This window comes from Capsicum annuum, chromosome 7 (genome assembly GCF_002878395.1).
Source record: "Capsicum annuum cultivar UCD-10X-F1 chromosome 7, UCD10Xv1.1, whole genome shotgun sequence".
Classification (NCBI taxonomy): domain Eukaryota; kingdom Viridiplantae; phylum Streptophyta; class Magnoliopsida; order Solanales; family Solanaceae; genus Capsicum; species Capsicum annuum.
In genome coordinates, this window is record NC_061117.1 from 188,458,171 (window position 1) to 188,478,627 (window position 20,457).

General features: G+C 34.2%; 1 long non-coding RNA gene across 1 annotated transcript; it reads left to right on the forward strand.

Annotated features, from left to right (window-relative positions):
• Positions 1–14,714: 14,714 nt before the first annotated feature.
• Positions 14,715–18,004, forward strand: LOC107877226. The gene is made up of 3 exons (XR_001676261.2): positions 14,715–15,193; positions 17,434–17,561; positions 17,665–18,004. It is a non-coding gene; the product is annotated as an uncharacterized LOC107877226 (long non-coding RNA).
• Positions 18,005–20,457: the final 2,453 nt, after the last annotated feature.

Below are 20,457 nucleotides of genomic sequence, written 5' to 3' on the forward strand. Positions count from 1 at the left end.
GTCTATGTACTATATTACCTCATAATATAGGTTCAGGTGCTCAGTATCAGTAGCGTGAGTAACTTTAGGCATCTCTATCTACATTCAGACAATTGGTGAGTCCTCATGTTTCGAGGGCCCATTTATCCAGATTTCCAATTTTCTTAGTATTTGGTTAGTTATTTTCAGTTTATTCTGAGTCAGTTGGGGGTTTGTCCCAATGTCTCTCTAGTTTCTTAGTAGTAGAAGCTTGTCGGACTACTAGCTATTATATTCAAACTTTCAGTATTAGTTAACCAGACAGTATATTCTATTGATCTCAGACAGTTTTGATAGTATTCAGTATTTTAGCATTTCTATCTGATTAAATTACTTTAATATGAGTTATAGACTTTTTAGCAGGCTTACAGGGATAGCTTGAGACTACCCGTAGTCTTGAGCACCGTGTGACATCTCAGGACCAGTTTTTAGGGCGTTACAAGCGCTTTCAGCTCTGTAAATACCCTAATGGTTCCTACTACATTTATGGCAAAGAGGATTTGTTCAAGAACTTTTCACACTACCTTGAGACTTAGAGCCTGGCGCCTCACCCTTTATGTCATTCCTAAATTTAGGCATTGGTGCACTAGCCGAAGATGGAGCTGGGATTGAATATTTTAGGCAAAACTGAGGATGGTTACCACTATCTAACTTTGGCTGGGTGAAATTAAAGCTATCTATCCTAGCCCTCTTGTTCTCCCTCTCTCTATCGTTAATCTTTTTCTCCTCTATCTGCTGTGTATGGACCATAAGCCTAGACAAGTCTATTTCCTTAATCAGCATCATGATCCTACACTCTTTGACCATGCTATCAGATACCCCAGACATAAACTTGCTCTTTCTTGACCTATTGTTAGCTACAACATAAGGAGCACACCTAGCCAACTGAGTAAACTAGAGGGAATACTCTTTTACACTTATGTTTCCCTGTTTCAGATTAATAAACTCTAACACCTTAGCCTCCCTTAACTCCAATGGAAAGAATCTATCTAAGAAGGCAGTAGCAAACTCCTCCCACTCTATGGGTCCAGCCTATATGCACCTATCCCCTTTACATTGCTTAAACAAAGTATGAGACATATCTTGTAACTGGTAAGCAGCTAGTTCAGCACTCTCACTAGAAGTCACCCCCATAATGTTTGTTACCTTCTGTACTATGTCTAGGAATTCTTGTGGATCCTCCTCAGACTTAGATCTCAAAATGAAAGAGGTTCATTCGGGTGAAGTCCCAAATCTTAGTTGCGGCATTATTGTCCACTTGGTTGTCCAGAATAGTGGTTGGCCATATATTTTGGGATGCTACGGAGTGAGCTAGAGTAGTGAATACAGCTTTGAACTCTACATGAGAAACATGCTCATTCAGGGGATCTTCCTGTACAGGCGGAGGTGCTAGCTGGTTTCTAGTTCTTCTTCTGTTAGTTTTCCTAGGAGGCATATATTCTGTAAATGGAAGGAAAATTTGAATTATATAAAGAGTTTAACTTGAGATCCTGCTCATCCACACGATATGGACACTGAAAGAAGGGAAACTTTTCCTAAACATCTTGTAGCCTATTGCCTATAAGTGTAGCGAGCTTCACACCCATACACAAGACTCTACTTAACACGGATTTGAGACTTCCTAGGACTTTTTAAAACCATAGGCTCTAATACCAAGTTTGTAACAACCTGAGAGTACACCCTAGATGCCACACAGCGCTTATGGTCCCATGAGACCATAAGTTAACCCATGAGCAGGTACTTGTTATGAGCACTGAATAAAGCTGGTAAAAAACATATGTGGAATTTTGACTGAAATCTTAGAAGGTTTTAATAATTGAAAAAAACACTAAATATTGGTTTCAAACATTGGAAACAAACTGGTAATATTGATAAAACGTCTAATGATCACAACTGAAAAATAGACCAACTATCTGTACTAGTCTGAAAACCTCTAAACTGTCTGATTGTGGAGTTGATAGGACAAGACCCCAACTAACTTTAACTGACTGAATAACTAAACTACTGACATAGATAAACATAAGATAACTCATCCTCGAAGGAAGACGACTCACCACAATTGTTGTTGCTGTTGCTAATGCAATAGAAAGTCTAAGTACGGTCAGGAATTCGAGCGTCTAAAACAATGATATAAGATATAATAGCACAAGAAAAGAGTATACAATCAGTACGTTTGAATGTACTGGTATGCTAAATGAGGTCAGGATGATATGCACAGGCTAATGTTCATGAGTAATAACAGACGAAATATATAGCATAAGGCACTGAATAAGAATGCATGAAAACTATAAATACTGCGAATGCATGACTATGCATAAATAAGTTTTAAAGTAGTCTGAAATTTAAGATACTGAAATATGATAGCTATATAACTGGTAAACTATATGCTATGGTCAGCAATGACTAAATTAAATTCTGAACTAAAACTGAAACTGAAACTATGGGAGCTTTCATCTAATCAACATGCCCCAATATAGACTGATTGGGGTCCAACCTGTAACCCCAATTTGAATGGTGTTAGTACCATGCCACGGGTTACTAAAAGGGGTTGGGTCATCCCTAATCTGGACAAAGACTCATGAGATGTAAATATGTATGTCAACCCTAGATAGGTAGGAAGATATATTAACATATACTTGCTACGTAGTTCTGTAACCCAGGGATTTCTACTAAGGGTCACACCCTAATTTGGAAAGAATTCCCCCATCCCTGGTTTTGCTCGGTACTGAATCCTACTCTCAACTAAACCAACACTGATCACTAAACTGGGCTAGGCTTGACTGACCTTACACTGACCTTGTTAACTGAGTACTACTGCTCATGATTTAACTGGGTGATAATGCTCAAATTATACTCTTGAATTGGTGTAAGCGATCGTTGTCAATATAAAACCCAACTAGGTTGGGGTCGAATCCCACAGGGAATAGGGTGTGAACTTTGATTTGTTTACGAAAGATTTTACTGGTAGTTTAATGCTTCTGAAAGATGGGGGTTTAAGTTCACGGTGTGTTAAATATCACTTTCAATACTTCAGTGTTTGTAATCATAATAAATGGGAAACCAGAGCTATGTTGGTTTCAGGAATTGACAGATACTAGGTAATGCTAGAATTCTCGAAATGAGTAGAACATCAGAATATCCCTGACGATTATACTATCTGACTTATCTCTCTACCTCACCAGATAATTTATTATCTAATTCTCTCAAACTTAAATAACTTATCTATTTCCAATAGGATGTTATCTCAGGTAGATTAATCCAGTTATGACATTAATCATTAAATAGAAGGTTGGTAGCTTCCGAGTCCCTGTAGATAATTCACGTCCTTTAGTCTATTTCTTCGTTAGAAGCAAATAAAACCTAAGGCATAACCTAATGTTTGCAACCACTAGATTTTAGTTAAAACAACATAATCTCAAGATGTCTTACTACTATTTGAATCCATTAAACACCTAGTATCATATCAAACTCTAATCTATAGATCCCATAACTCCAGCTAATGAAATTAGCCGCTCATGATTTGATGAACGAAATAACAAGTTGAATTCATTATTATAATGATAAACTTACGAATGGGTAGAAAACAACAAGTAGTTCCTCCAATTTAATCACAAGGTAGAAACCCCAAAAATAGTTGATACGAAAACACAAGAATATTTTATGAAAGAGAGCAAAAATACGTGTCTCTCCTCTTAGGGAGGATATCTGATAGATGAATTATTAATTGAATCAAAAACCCTAAAAGATGCTATTTATACTAAAGCCTAATTAAGGAAATAAAATTAAAAAATTAATTAAATTGTTAGGAATAGGTAACGCCCAGGATGACGTTGCATCTAGAAGTTGACGCCCTATCACGGATGGCGTCAGAGAGGCTTAAGTTTCCTTCAGGTTTTATCTTAGGCTGACAATGTGGCTGACGCCACATTAGGGATTTGACGGCGTATCACCGATGCCATCAGATATCTTCTTCCCATGCTAACTTTCTGCTAAAGGCTGACGCCATTCTTGATGCCTTATCACGACTTTGACGCCATGTCACCGGCATCATCATAACAACTCCTCAAACTGCAACTCCCTAGTTAAGGCTGATGCCAATATTGATACGCTATCACAAGGCTAACAATTTATCACGGAGGTCGTCAGCCATGTTTTCTTCTATTTTGCTCAGATTTTCAACTCTTTTGCTCCATTATTATTTATTCTCATTTCTTCAGCCTTTTTCTGTAATATCATGAGAAAACACATCAAAACAACAAGAGTTGCTTTAGAATTCACAATTATTTTGAGCTAAAAAGCATTAAATATGTTATCTTTTGCTCACACATCAATACCCTCAACTTAAAATAATTGCTTGTCCTCAAGCAATAACTAACTAAGAGAATACAACAAACATTCAGCAGTCAACAATCAATTTAGCTCAAAACTCAGTTTACCATCTCCAAGGTCAACCAACTCAAAACTACTGTGCAATTTGTGGAAAAGCAACAATGTAACAAAAAGGCTTCTACCCATGGCATCAACTAAGTACCAACAATCATGCTTGTATCAATGTACACTACCCAAACAAGTAAGTAACTTAGCAAGATACTAGTGTGCCCTTACAACAAAGAAACTCCCCTCTTTTTCTCATGTCAGACATAAAAAATATAAACACGGGTATCATCACAAAGACACTCACTCTTAGAATGAAGTTCAAACCAGTGTATGCCAAATACCATATGCTTGCCCTTATTGCCATTACCAAGGTTTCCAGATAGGTACGCTAGGATCACTATAGGTCTTCGGCTTATAACGTAGGCTAGCGCTGGTATGATATTATACGGAATTTAGAGTGACTAACCTCCTTGGTACTACCTTAACTTATGGGGTCCACTTATTAACCTTTTTTTCTCTCTTTTTCTTTTCTTTTCTTTTTCTTTTTTTCTTCTTTTTCACTTTTTCTATTTTCTTGATCATACTTTCAGGATGGGTGTACTTCTTTTTATTCAAGCAGAGTTTCTTTTCTTGAACTTTTTCACCAACACCCATCCTTTTATTTTTTTCTTTAATTTTTTCTCTTCTACTCTACCCTTCTTCATAGCCAACTTATATCAGGCACCCCTATGATAGCCACCCTCAACTTAGGCTGTTTTCCTACATCAAGGTGCACAGTGTCCAAAGAGGATTAGGGCCAAAATAGGTTCATTATGATTTAAAAAGGGAAGGTGATAGGTATCATAGAAAGAAAAATGGTCAATTAAGGCTCAAACTGGGATCAAGGGATATCATGCATTAGAGGAAGGTAATTTAGGCTAATAGTGACTTAAATTCAAAAATGGCCTATGATCCTTTCCTAACCCCTATCTTTAAACTATGGTAAGACGAACCGGGCAAGTTTTAGATTTGACACTACAAAGAGAACTCGGTAGAGTCTCACACACACATGGTACACAAGCAATGTCACTGGCTATTACCTATCTAGTTCATGCAATTGTTTAGCAGTGATGATCAGTTAACTAAACTAATGCCATGACGAGATGCACAGTGGTCACACTAAGGTGAAATTCATATAGTCATGCAAAACAAACCTTCGGAGAGGTGTTAAAATCACAAAATTGGTTAACTGACTACAGAACTTGTACTACTCTTAGTTATTTACAGAATATGCTACAACAATATGCTACCCTATACCCTATACTTAAACTCAAAACAAACTAAAACTAAGGTTTAGGGTATACCTGGAGTCAATCAAGTCTCAAATCATGGGTCCTCAACCCTGCAACAGTATTATTCTCATCAGGAGCTTTTCTTTGCTCTGATTCAGCTGTTCTGCTATATGAGGCTCCTATATCCCTCGCTCGTAGTACTTCTTCCCATTTCTAGTTGTCCTTTTGGGATACTTGCATTGCCCTTTTCAGACCCGCTTTCTCCTGTTCTGTCAACTCATCATCTACCTGCAGTGTCTTCTCTGCCTTCTTCTTATTCTTTACTTTTTTCTCGACCTTGCTCTCATTCTCATCATCTTTTTATCTCTTTCTCTAACCTTTTTTAGCTTCTTTATCTTTATTCTTTTTCTTTTTCACTGGCTCCGTAGTGAGATCAAGGATTGAAGGTTCATCCTCAGATTCCTCAGCTGTCTGCCCTGCAGGCATCATAAATTAGTGTTGTTGTACTACCACCATCTCAGCTTTTACCTTTTCTAGGGCCACTCTGAATTCAGCAAGCTCTACTCCGGTCAGCTCCTGTGCCCTTGCATCAAAACGGTTCTCCAGATCAGCAACCCGTGCAGGCAAAGTAGCAAAGGGCTTAAGAGCAGCCCTGATTCTTTTATCTATAGCAGCAGAAAACTGCTTAGCAAAGGCACGTAGCTGCGTCTCACACCATTTTTGATAACACTCAAATTACACTCTTAAATGGGTTTAAGTGATCGTTGTCAATATAAAACCCAACTAGGTTGGGGTCGAATCCCATAGGGAATAGGGTGTGAACTTTGATTTTTTTACGAAAGATTTTATTGGTAGGTTACTGCTTCCAAAAGATGGAGGTTTAAGTTCACAGTGTGTTAAATATCACTTTTAATACTTCAGTATTTGTAATCATGATAAATGGGAAGCCAGAGCTATGTTCACTAAGGGTTTCAAGAATTGACAGTTACTAGGTAATGCTAGAGATTCTTGGAATAAGTAGAATAGCAGAATATCCTTGACGATTATACTATCTGACTTATCTCTCGACCTTACCAGACAATTTATTATCTAGTTTTCTCAAACTTAGATAACTTATCTATTTCCAAAAGAATGTTATCTCAGGTAGATTAATCCAGTTACGACATTAATCATTAAACAGAAGGTTGGTAGCTTCCAAGTCCCTGTTGATAATTCATGTCCTCTAGTCTATTTCTTTGTTAGAAGCAAATAAAACCTAAGGCATAACCTATTGTTTGCAACCACTAGATTTTAGTTAAATCAACAGAATCTCAAGATGTTTCACTAATCCATGGATCCCATAACTCCGGCTAATCCATGGATCCCATAACTCCAGCTAATTAAATTATCCGCTCATGATTTAATGAATGAAATAACAAGTTGAATTTATAATTATAATGATAAACTTATGAATGGGTAGAAAACAACAAGTAGTTCCTCCGATTTAATCACAAGGTAGAAACCCCAAAAATAGTTGATACAAAAATACAAGAATATTTTATGAAAAAGAGCAAAAATCTGTGTCTCTCCTCTTAGAGTTGATGTCTGATAGATGAATTATTAATTAAAATAAAAACCCTAAAAGATGCTATTTATACTAAAGCCTAATTAAGGAGATAAAATTTAAAAATCAATTAAATTGTTCAGAATAGGTGACGCCCAGGCTGACGCCGTGTCAAGAAGTTGATGCCCTACCACGGATGGCGTTAGAGAGGCTTCAGTTGCCTTCAGGTTCTATCTTAGGCTGACAATGTGGCTGACGCCACATCAGGATCTGACGACGTATCACTGGCGCCATCAGATATCTTTTTCCCATGCTAACTTTCTGCTTAAGGCTGAATCCATTCTTGATGCCTTATCACAACTTTGATGCCATATCACTGGCATCATCAGAACAACTCTTTAAACTGCAACTCCCTAGTTAAGGTTGACGCCAATGCTGATAGGCTATCACGAGGCTGATGAGTTATCATGGAGGTCGTCAGCCATGTTTTCTTTTATTTTACTCAGATTTTCAACTCTTTTGCTCCATTATTGTTTATTCTCATTTCTTCAGCCTTTTTCTGCAATATCATGTGCAAACAGATTAAAACAATAAGAGTTGCTGCAGAATTCACAATTATTTTGAGCTAAAAAGCATTAAATGTGTTAGCTTTTGCTCACACATCACTGGGACCTTTTCTATCACTACTATAGACTAGGTAAACAACTAGATTTAGGGTATCATAACCCTAAGAACTCGATATCGTTGACAATAGGACCACACCAAAAATTTTCAAGCACAACAAATAGTCATAATTCAACTCTAACTCATTTAGTCATTTTATAAACACTAATCTTGTACATGGGAATGATCAACATGATAACATATCATGACTTCAACATTAAATTCATAATTTGGAATGCAACATGATACTTACATCAAATAACTTACGCATTAGTTTAATTCACATGAAATTCACATATTCATAACTTAACACTCAAATTACAATACATACATGGACATAACATGATCTAAATCTAGAAAACTCATAGCTCAAGCTTTGAAAAAAAAGGTTCTTGGACTCCAAGGGTTGGAAGGGACCCAAGGATGAACACTTAACATACCTCAATTGAAGAATTCGAGAGGTTTCTTGGTGGTTTCCTGGAAACTGAAGCTTGAATATTAAGGAGCTAGGGTTTGTTCTTGAGAAGGAATGACTTTCAATTGAGAGAATTTGAGTAAAAGATGGTCAAATATGTTATTTAGGGATTTAATCCCGTGTTATAGAACTATTAGGTAAATGGAAAATGAACCATTTTCCTTTAAAAATATAGGACAAAACTGAAGAAAATACACGGATCGAACTGAGCAGGGTGCCACGGGCTCCGAAGTGCAGCTTTGGAGTGGGCACCGTGGGCTCCGTTGCGGGCTTTCACCAGCACCAGACTGTTCAGGGCGACGCAGCCTAATTACCCTTTGCTACTATTTTAGAAGTTCAAACATGCCCTTACGCTTGTCCAAAAATTCCAAAACTCACCCGAGATGTACTATTGACTTCCCCTATCACGAATCAACTTAAAAACTAACTTTTCAATGTTGGAAAGGTCAAGAATAAAATCATCAAAGTTTGAGGGATTTAGAAATGTCTAAGTCCTAACACTTGGTAAAATGTTCTAAGTCTTAGATCCCCCCTTTACATGCAAGAGTGAGCTGAAATGAGCTTAGGATCTTATGGGGTCTTACAGTTAAGGTTTGCAAAGTTCATTCTAAGCCTTGTTCCCTATCCTGATATGATATATATATATATATATGCATGTATATATGTTTTTATTTATGTATATATGTATACATGTGATTCCATATGGTTATTTGATTTGTTTCTGAATGATGGCATTATTTTATTCTTTTATTCCCGAGTTATATGCTAGCGCTTCAACTGCTAATCATTTTTGGATGTTGTATCCCTATGCGATATAGGGATTGGAAATTCATCTATTTTTTCTATTTTGTATCAGGTGTTCGAGTGGTTCGTGAGTTGACATTGAAGTGGTTAGTTTCCATACTTCAGAAGGCTTCATTTCATGGTCTTTATATTTTTTTATCTTAGGCTTTGTTAAGAATTTGGTTTTGGCTATTGTCGGGGGAATGTCTCAATATTTTATTGACTTTTATTTTGTAGAGGCTTGGTTGGATTGTTGTGGACTTGGGTGTGTTATTTTGGTGGATTGGTTCGGTGGCGAACGATTGTCAAGTTATCAGTGGTTGGTTTAGAAATTTCACGAATTAATGATAGTCTTGGTTTATACTATGTTGTTATTTTTTTAAAATTCTTTTCATACTCAAGGTTGTTCTGTTGACTATGTTAGGTGAAGGGGTTGATCTCCTATTTATGTGGGACTTGGGATACCTGTCATGGACAGGCCCTAGTTTGGTTTATGAAAAAGTTGGTATCAGAGCCTAGGTTTATGGTCAGTTGGATGTACATAATGCCATGTCAAGTAAAGTCTCTTTTATGGATGTGTAGTGTGCCATACTTATAAGAGAGAGGCTATGAGACATTCAGGAATGTTACCCCTTCTTGTTGTCTTAATTTTGAGCTATAGAGTCTAAAGTATTGGATCCTTCTGATTTCTATTTGCTCTTCTTTCATATCATGCCTCCAAGAAGATTCAATGACCATATGAACTCTTCTGTCCTATCTGGGGACAATGTGGATAAAAATCATCCAACTTTTGGGGTCCAGACCTAATACTTTTCAAACCACGAGGACTCGAATCTAGATGCGGAAAAGTAAAGATAGAAGTACAGGATAATAAAGATAGAAATATTGACATAAAATTGATAATGGAAAGGCAATATAAGGGTACATCAAATCCTAAAACTTCCCTTAATGACTATCAATAAGAACATAACTCTTACATGACCGCAAAGGGGATTATATCTCCCTTACAACCAATGTTTCTAGAGAAGGTTCAACAAAGGCTTTTCCAAGCACTCAATTCACTCCCATAGAGAATTCATGATTACATCATGTAAAAATCATCATCCAAAAACTAACTAATGAAATATCTAAGGCACCTATTTATAGTAGTTTCCTTTTCACAACTAGCCTACTACAAAAATAGCCCAAAAGTGGCTATTTCAGAAATACCCCACAAGGGATCTCTTTATTCCTGTGCCATGGATTTCCTCATTTCCAAGCTATCTTTCAAATGCGACATTGGTTTATTAGGAGCTCAAAGAAGAGCATCCAAGCACATTCGTGGATCCTTAGTGTGATCAAGGCTTGGACCTCCTCATGTAGGCCTCGACTTATGTGATCAAAAGCGTTGATGCCCATTTGACTTGTATCATCTTCCCATTCTTGAAAAGGATTTGATCTCAAATCCAAATATTGTAAAATCAAAGGAAGGACAAACGAACAAAAATTCCTCATAGCATAAGGGTTAGGTTTAGCATAAACAATTATTTCATCATGCCAAGGTTACACACACTTAAGATATAACTAAGGATACATCGTGTTAACTATTAAAAACTTATTAAAAATGTACAAAGGAGTTTTATATGGGAATCACCGAGAGGTAAGGAAACAACAAGGGTCATAATGGCATCACTAAATCCAAAAGGTAAGGTTACCTTCACCTTAGGAGCCAGTAGACAGAATTGCTTCATCGCCTCTTTAAGAGAACACATCAAGAGTGGTGGATCAATTGGTATTAAAGTCCATAAAATGCATAGAGAAATGTAACTCAAACATGTGAACCAACCTACAAAATTTCTATCTCTACATAAAATAAATCAAAAACTAGCATGGATGTCATCATAGTCAAAGAGGTAGTATAGGAAGGAATCAAGTATAAAGGCATCATCTAAGGCGCTATCATCTATAAGATTGCCATTTGGCTCAGAAGATATAACACATTAGGCGCATAAGGATGGAATTAAGACATTTAAGCACATATGAGTTCTTCCTTTCAAGTAAATCATCAAATTGGCATCCACAAGTTGGTATTCATGCAACTTAAGAACAAGTGTGTCAAATAAGAATGCAAAGTTATAAGCAACACCCAAACGAGACAATGACATATTTGCCCTTGGGTTCTCAAGAATGATGCCATCTTTGAGAAGTATGTCATCATTGCTACTCACATAATAGGAAAAGTATCACACGAATGGAGTTTATCCAAAGTTGTTTCAATGGAAGACTCTCTCCTTGATCTAAAAGTGGTGAAACCTTGGTTAAGAAGGGAAACACACAAGGTGAACTCTCTTGGAGCTTTTTATGGTCCCCTTCTTTAGAAACCCTTCATCTTGGTTGAAGTTCTTTCCCTTATAAAACATTGGTCCCTCAAGTGTATTATGAATCCCTCAGAAAGACTTCTCATCATAGGGAAGGATACCAACACCGTCATTCAAACTTTTCTTGTCATGAGGACGAAGAAATAAGTTTGGTTTGCCATAATCACCATATACAAATTTGGCACCGGGGTCAAATGGAAAGAGTGTCCATAGACATGGTTCTAGACAACACTCTTTTTACCCACTAGATATTTCCAAACTAAAGTATTTACTCTCTTCATTAGCATAAATATCATCCAAAGCTAAGGGAGATTAGAGAAAGGTATCACTCACGTGAATTTTAACTAAGGTGTCCCCATGCACGTACTCACTATTTGATTCAAGATCATCACCATGAGTATGCTCAACAATAAGGTCACACAAAGTAGAAGAGGAAGCAATTTCCAAACAATTGATACTTTTTCTTTCAATCTAGGAATCCTCAAGTAGACAAATACCACCACCAATATCAAAGGGATTATTACTTAGGTCTTTACAAGAAATAAGCAATTCATCCTTATAAGTATCAAACAAGGATGGGATGTCAGATAAAGGATCACATCCATAATTATTTTCTAAGGAACAATCACTTATTAGGTTTCTCAAAGATTCAAACTAATCAAAGTTATCATCACTCAATTGATTATCCCTTTCCAAGACTTCCCATTTCTTTCCCTTAAAAGTAATCTTATCTTCCAAGAAGAGATTTCCATCATTAGTGTAATATTGTTACACCATATTGTGTTGTCGTATGGAATATGTCCCTCAAGATGAGCTATATCAACAATACTATCCACACCACTAGGTAATTCACTAGTAGTGAGCTCATCTCTTCAAACAAGATATTGTTCTTAAAGAGAGAAGGATCTATCTATAAATAGGGTGTAGAGCATGCAAGTAAATTCTCTAAAAGACCATTATCAAGTATCAAAGATGTTTCAAGCACATGATTATCCCTACAAGTCAAGCAAGTATTAGGATCTTCACTAAAAGACAATCTCAAAGGTTCACTCCTATTTTTATGAACAAAATTCTTAGTTTCATCACACACTTGAGGTTATCTCGTCACATTACACACATTCTCAAGTGGTGGAATAGTTTCACACAAAAGTTGATCAACACAATTTCCACAAGATGATAAACTATCACCCAACAAAATGGCTTCAACACTAGGTAGGCACAAATTGATCTTACAAGAAAATTCAATTTGATCATCAATAGGATCAACTAGTGTATCCACGCTCACCATATGTACATCATTGTTAAGAGGAAAAAAATCATTAAACTCACATATAGGCAAGCTACTACTCACACTCAATAGTCTACTAGCCACACAATCATCACTCACATGTACAAAAATGTAAGAGTTATCTTTGTTACCTTGAAGTTCTCAAAATCTTCATTTTTACCTAGGTGTTAAGGTCCTCCATAAGCTTTGGAATCATTAAGATTACCCTCATAAAATCATCAAAGGGAATCTTCTCTTTTAGCACTTGTTCTCCTCTGCTTCCCATGTTGGTACCTACATACATGTCCTTATTAAAAGAAGGACAAAAAATGTTAGCTTGGTTTTGGTGAAAACCCTCTCACTTTACTCCTCACAACCTCTCTTTTTTCCTCTCTTACATTTCCACCTTGAACACTCTTACTCCTCTCAATCTTTTGTCGTTCATTTTTATTAGGCTTGGAGTAAGTGGTTATCTTTTCTTGAGATTTGGGAAGGGTAGGTGGAAAGAGATTATTTCCCCATTGGTCCTTTGTAAACATAGGCCAATTTTGCACATTTGGAATATTATGTTGAGCAAACCAATCGGCACCTAAATGTTGTGTCTACATTCCAATGGGAAGATGTTATACCACACCTCCTCATAGTACCCATCTCGGGTGAAACAAACCTTCACGCTCTCAAAGATGCTATAGCCTTCCAAGAAGTATGGGAAATGCTTGATGACTTGAGGTATCCCTAGATAATCAACCATAAGAGGAGTTATGTAGTTTGCATGTTGCCAATCATCAAGTATAAGAACATATCTCGAAAACTCCACAAATCTCTACCCATCTTGAACAAGTTGGCCTTCTTGGATCACTTTTATAAAACTTCATGTAACCCTTTGGCACATAGATTGGCCTCAAGAACTCTTTCAAGGCACCCCATATTTGAATAGGATTCCTTGCAAGTTTACACCATTCTAAGGTTGGTCCCTGAATGTACTTAAGGGCATATGTAACTTTTTTGGCTTTGGTCATAGCATAATCCTCGAAGACTCTTTCACATTGCCATTCACAATCAAGGTAAACTTTGGGATCCCATTCTCCTTTGAAGATAGATAGTGTAATGCCCCAAAATATACCCTGGACATCACACGGTGCTCAAGACTACGAGCAGTCCCAAGTGTTGACACCAAATTTTTTTTGTCCACGACTAAATTTAACCCTGAGTTTATTTAATTTTTAATAAAATTAAAATATTTATTTCATTCGGATAAGTGCGTTCTAAATATTTATTAGGGTTAATTTTATCATTTAATTGATGATTATACATTTTCGTATTGGCATATACGAAATTGTATAAATTTTGTTACTTAAATGAACATTTTTATCAAAATTAGACTTTTACTAATCAAGCTTGAAAATTAATTCTAATGGATAAAGTTTTGATTTAAATATAATTTACTCTCAAAAATAATTTATTCGGATAAATATGTATTTGATTTTATTAAATAAAGAAGATCAGGATTAAATGAGGATTTAATTCGTATCGAATTTGGATTTAATTTAATCAATTTAATATATTTGACCATAATGAAAATCAAATTGGCCTCAATTGCAATGAAAATTGACCAATTTAATTTTCAATTTGGTCAAAATAGTAATTGAATTTGGCTAAATTCTAAACCTTAATTGGGGGTTACATTTAAATTAACCCCAAAATCCTTTAACCTTCTCCATTTTTGGGCCACAAAAGCATTCCAACAATAACAACAACTTTAGCAAATAACACCAACCCAACAACATGACCGACCTGGCACAAATATTCTCCTCCTCTTTTATCAGATTAACAAGGAGCATCTCCCAATATCATCGACAACAACCATCAACAACAAAGGATAATTTCAACCATCAATCTTTGAACCAACCTAATATAATGCTCACCATAAATGATGACCGCACCAGACCTGCAACTCGAACCCACGATAAACGTTGCATCATCCATCGACAACCAACGCATTCCTATAATCATTATTTGTTTGCGATTGATGAGTTGTTCGCTTCTAGAAGAGCCTAGAAACTGTCCAACTATCTCTCTCAATGGTACAACATCTCACCATCATCCGATTCATACATAGGTGGATGGTGGATGTTAATCTGATTTTGAAATTTTGAAATGCTCTCCTCGAATTTCTATCCAATTTCCCATCCACCCTCGAGGGAAATCAAAAACTGGACCCTAAAGATTTTCCTATATATACTCTTGCCATTTTCATTGAAAAAAGGGGGTGGGGGGGAAAGAAAAAGGGCCTCAGAGGAAAAAACTTCAAAATATTCTGAGGAAAAGTAAATTACAATTAAAATTTCTCTTAGTCAGTTTTGGATTTAATCTTGGCTTCCAGTGGTGGAGAGGAGATTCCGACAACAGTCCGAGTCCTGTTTTGTTGCCCCAAACAAGGTAAACACCTTTACTTTTAATTTGCCCATTATTTTCTTCTTCATCCTTTCTCCGTAGTTTAGTAATCATAGTTGTTGCATGCTGGGATTGCTTGTTGTAGAGGCCTCAAAGGCCATAGGTATAGTTGCGATTATATTCTTGTTGCGATATTTCTATAGTTATAATCTCTTTTGTGTTGTTTATAAGATACTGGAAAATATGCGTCATTGTGTATTTTTAGTGATATCTTTTCCTCTTGTTTATCTTGCTAAAGTATAAGCTCTTAAAAAATAATTTCTCCCTCATCTTGTCCTGCTCGAATGTAAAATAACTTATTGATCAAAAATTGATTGAGTCGAGCTTTATACCACCCTTTGTTTAACTACTTGGTTGAAAAAGTGTGTCTTGACGAAATTTTGCATAGTATGTTCTTGATTTGTTTCACTCACAATTTTTTAGTCATCTCTTGACATTGAATGTTGTTAACGTTCTCTTGGCGTCATAATAATGATGTTGAGGTCCTGATTTGAGTGTGTTGATATTCTTGTAGCCTATTTGTGTTAAAGGAAAATAATACATTTTGATATTTTGTGTGGTCTCAAATTTTGTCTAATATTGTATTCTTATAAATGGATCCTTTCCTTTAATTTTTCCTTCTTATTCCTGATTATTTAAAAGATTTTGTGGTTTTATTCCTCTTTGGTTTTCACTTATCTGCAACTGATTTTAGTTTTAATTTCTTGATGGGATCAAAATTTAACTAATTATTTTCGTCCAGACGTCTTAAGTTTTGTTTATTATCACCAGGCTTTTTTTGTCTGATAAGTTCCATTTTTGTGTAATCTTATCGCTTAATTGAAAGTTTGGATAGATAGTTTGAAAGTCTGCTTGACTGATACAGCTTGTTTCATTGATTCTTTTCGTTGAATTTTTTCCTTTGGTAATCATATTGAACACAACACAACATATTGTAGTCCTTTCACCCATCTCATTAGTAGTATAAATATTATTTGTTGTGATTGAAATTCATGGTTTTGTTCAAGTTTTACTAACCTACGTTTAATCCATTGCATGTTTGTTCAAGGTATAACTCTTATGATATAAGATTCTTTTGGCATACAAATTTATTTGCTCTTTGTTTGCTTGTGTTTTCACTTGTTAACTACCCCTCTTCCTTGTCTATTCACCAATATTTTTAGGTGTCCAGTTCATGTCCTTACTCTGCCAAATTTTGATGTAGCCTTAAAATAATATTATTTAACTTCAGTTGCTCGAAATCATGAGAATTTGCTATTTTTACCTTTAGCTTTTTCATTAATTTGGATCTTCTTTGATTGGTTATATGTTTTTCTTAAATTTCATGAATCATCATTTAAAAAAAAAATTAATTTGTGCATAAGTATATTTTATAGTATCATAAATTTTTTTAATATGGTTAGTTAATAATTTATCATATGTATATACATACGTGTATTAATTATTTGTACCTTTTTTCGCATGAATCTGCATTCGAGTCCAAATGAAATATTTCCCATTGTTGCATAATCAATGTCTGCCAATGAGGCCCATCCATCCTGAGTCGACTTCGAAGGCCCAAAAACACAATCTCATGACATACGGATACAAAGAATCAAGAAGAAGGAAAAATTAACTATATAAACTTATTAGATTAGTTATTACTAGTTATAGCAAAACTTTTAAGTTTTCAAGTTATAGCAACTTTCATTTAAAAAAAATATATAAAAAAGATTTTTTTGTTGTCAGAAATACAAAAAAGTAATTAATGAAAAAGGAAAATAAAGATTTAATACAATTAATGTACAATTTACCTTTCTTAAATGTAGTTAACCTTAATTACTAATATTTATCCACCCCAAATCCCTCTAACCATTTTTTTCGTCCTATTTTAATGCTTGCATTAAGAGTTTCCATCTTCATACACTACATTTCTCTTTGTACAAGATTAATTTATGCCAATAAACAAAACACCGTAATTTCGGCGTCAACAAATTGCTGAGTATTATAATTTGAAAGAAAAGCAAAAACAAGTATTTCTTTTGATAACAAATTTTAATCATGAAACGTCATGGAGGGAGATGGGATTCATCAGGTTTGTTAATTTTTTTTATGAAAATGGATATTTTTCATTCAAAACGAATTTAAAGATTTATTTTTTTGTGTTTCTTCAATTCTCTATTGTTACATTGTTGAATTTTGTATGTTTATTAATTGCATGAAAGCTAAAATTGTTGTTTAAACAGTAATACCGAGGGATTTTGAAATTGATGAGATTATGTATGATGCAACAATAAAATACAAAGGATTAGTAGAGGCAATCGCAACAGAGCTGATGATAGACATATCGAACTGAAAGGTCAAGCGCAAGAAGGTAAAAATGATTGTATATTTTTAGTTTGTTAAATTGGATATTATAGTTGTATGTAATTCGGGTATCTGGTTTTTGAGTATTAATTTTTTTTTTAATTTAACAGCTACAATTTGATTTGTATGGTGGAGGACTGTACTTGGTTTCTTCGTTCTTTCAAAATTAACAAATCAAAGATTTTTAAGATAAGAATGTATTGTGACATTCATACATGCTCAATAAAGGATCAAGTTTATGCAAGACGTCAAGGGATGACAAAAGTGGTAGCCGGACTGATTTTAACAAATCAAAGATTCTAGAACCGGGGAATAATGGTGTATTTAGATTAGAAAAGTAGTATTGTTGATTTTTTTTATTAAATATATATTGTATGTGACACCAAAATATATGACAATGGATATTAATGAAAATACTGAACAATCTATTATTTGTGTTGGTATATAAGATTCTACATACAAATGACGTATTCTTAAATAACTATTTTTAGTTTATGAAATCAATATAGTACACAATACAATATTCATGAATTGTGTAATAAATTACGTTGAAACCAGTTTATATACTCATTTCATACTTAAAAAGTTTTTTTTTTTAGTTCTCAATATATTAAGTTGATGCTAAAATTGGTATCGATGAAGTTTCTCATATATCACATTTGTAGTGAATGAATTTTATGAATGTGACAATCGATAAGAAAAATTATGTTTTAATTTACAGAACCTTTGTAGTGTATGTAATGGATATTACATGAAAAACTATCACCGTAAATATAGAAAAATTAATTGATAATTATTTAATGTCAAATAATTTTTTGTTGCAATAAAAAAATAATTTGTAGTAACCATGATTGATATTGATGTTTGATGAGTTTTCTACTAGAGAATCAACATAAAAAGTAGACGAATTTTACTATAGGATGTAAGTAAAATTACTAAGAAAATAGTTTTATTTAGCAGAAACATAAAAGTGACATTCTCATCATACTATGACTGTCCATTTCATTTTAAGTAAAAATGTCTGATTGAAAATTAAGTTTAAGGAATAAAACAAAGATTTTCAAATATATATTTAAGCAATATATAGAAGATATATGCAAATTAAAGTACGTTAATTGTAATTTTGAATGAGCAATGGTAAGAATTTCACGTGTATTTTCAATTTTTTTCTCGTAGTAAAAGAATGAACTTATATATCAGCGAGCCTCAACAAATCATCACCTCATTAGTGGCCGTTTGAACATGAGAATTTTTTTTCAAAAATTCTTTTTTCACTTTATTTTAAATATAACTTTAAATTGGTGTTTGATAATAAGAATTTCAAATATAATTTAAAATTATATTTTAAAAAATAAAAATAAGTAAAAAAATTAATTGTTTTCACTTTTTTTACTTTTATCTCTCTCACAAAAATCCAAAACAACCTCAATTTATATTTATCATCAAACATAATTTCAATTTCAACTTTAAAAAATAGTAATTTTTGTAGCTCAACACCTATTAATATTAACAATAAAATGTGAATGTTGTGTTAGATAATTTCAAAAAAATATAGCTATTTGTGATAGATTAAAAAGAGAAATGTCTCATAGGACACAATACTAATTATCAGCATGAAGACTGCTGTTTTTGACATATATAAAAAGTAAGTAAAAAATATTAAAGTTAAGTTAAGTTAATTATTAAAGTTAATAAAAAGTAAAATATCAATTCTTAACTTTAAAAAAAATATATTTACCATATATGACTCCTTAAGTTGTGAACAACTTTAATACTTAATTATCAAAATAAAAAAAAGACATTGATACCAATAATATAACTTGCCATAATTATCCAAATATTTAGTTAAGTCATAAATGTTAAATGCTCAAAATAAAAACTAATATAAATAATAAATATTAGATAATCGATTTTCAAATATTTAATTAAAGCAGATTTTTCTAAAAAGTTGCTATGGCTTATAATTATTTCTTTAGTCTAGTAATTATTGAAAAATTTTGCTATAACTTTTAATTAATAATATAATAAGTCTATTTAGGATAATTTTCACCAAGAAGAAATGGGTAGAAACCCATTGACAAAGTGGCTAAGAGACTTGAAAGTCTCATTTATTTGTTTATCTATTTATTTATTGTTGTCTCATGTATTTGTTTATTTTTTGTGTTATTTCTTTATTTCATTAGTCATTCATTTGGGCCTCGAAGCCAAAGTTATAAATTTAATACAGGCGAAGCGAGTTTTGGGCTGAAAGGCTCGAAAACATTGATTAGGAAAGGTGAAAAATTAGTTGAAAGCCTAATTAGATTAGGATAGGTTTCGTTGATTTGGACCCAATGGCCAAAGGGGTCATTTGGTTTGAAAACAAGTTATACCGGGATTAGTTATGCTGGGATAAGTTATGCTGGGATTAGTTGTCCAGGAAAATGTTATCCTGGTATTAGTTTTTAGTGGTTGTTTGGTTTGTGATGTTAAAAATAATATGTAGTGCATTGTTTGTAAAAATATATTGTTTGTTTATGTAACGCTCCGAAAAACGGGTCTCGGAGCATCACATGGTGCTTGAGGCTACGAGTAGCCCCAAGCTAACCCTTTGAGCCATTTTCATTCAGTTCAACACAAATCAACGGGGTTTCCATAAATAACCCTCAAATATCAATAGAGTAATCATCATCCAAGAAGAAAAGAATTTCAGAAAGATAACAAAATACGACTTATTAGTCAACTCCCAACATCTATACTAGTCTGACAAGCCTCTAATAAAATCAATAAAACGAGCGAGCCATTGAGACATGCCCCAACTGACTCATACTCAGTTATCAAATGTAAATGATTCTGTGAAACCAACATCAGACATCACGTCCTTGGAACATGAGGACTCAGCACAACAGAGGATGTAGAACAGC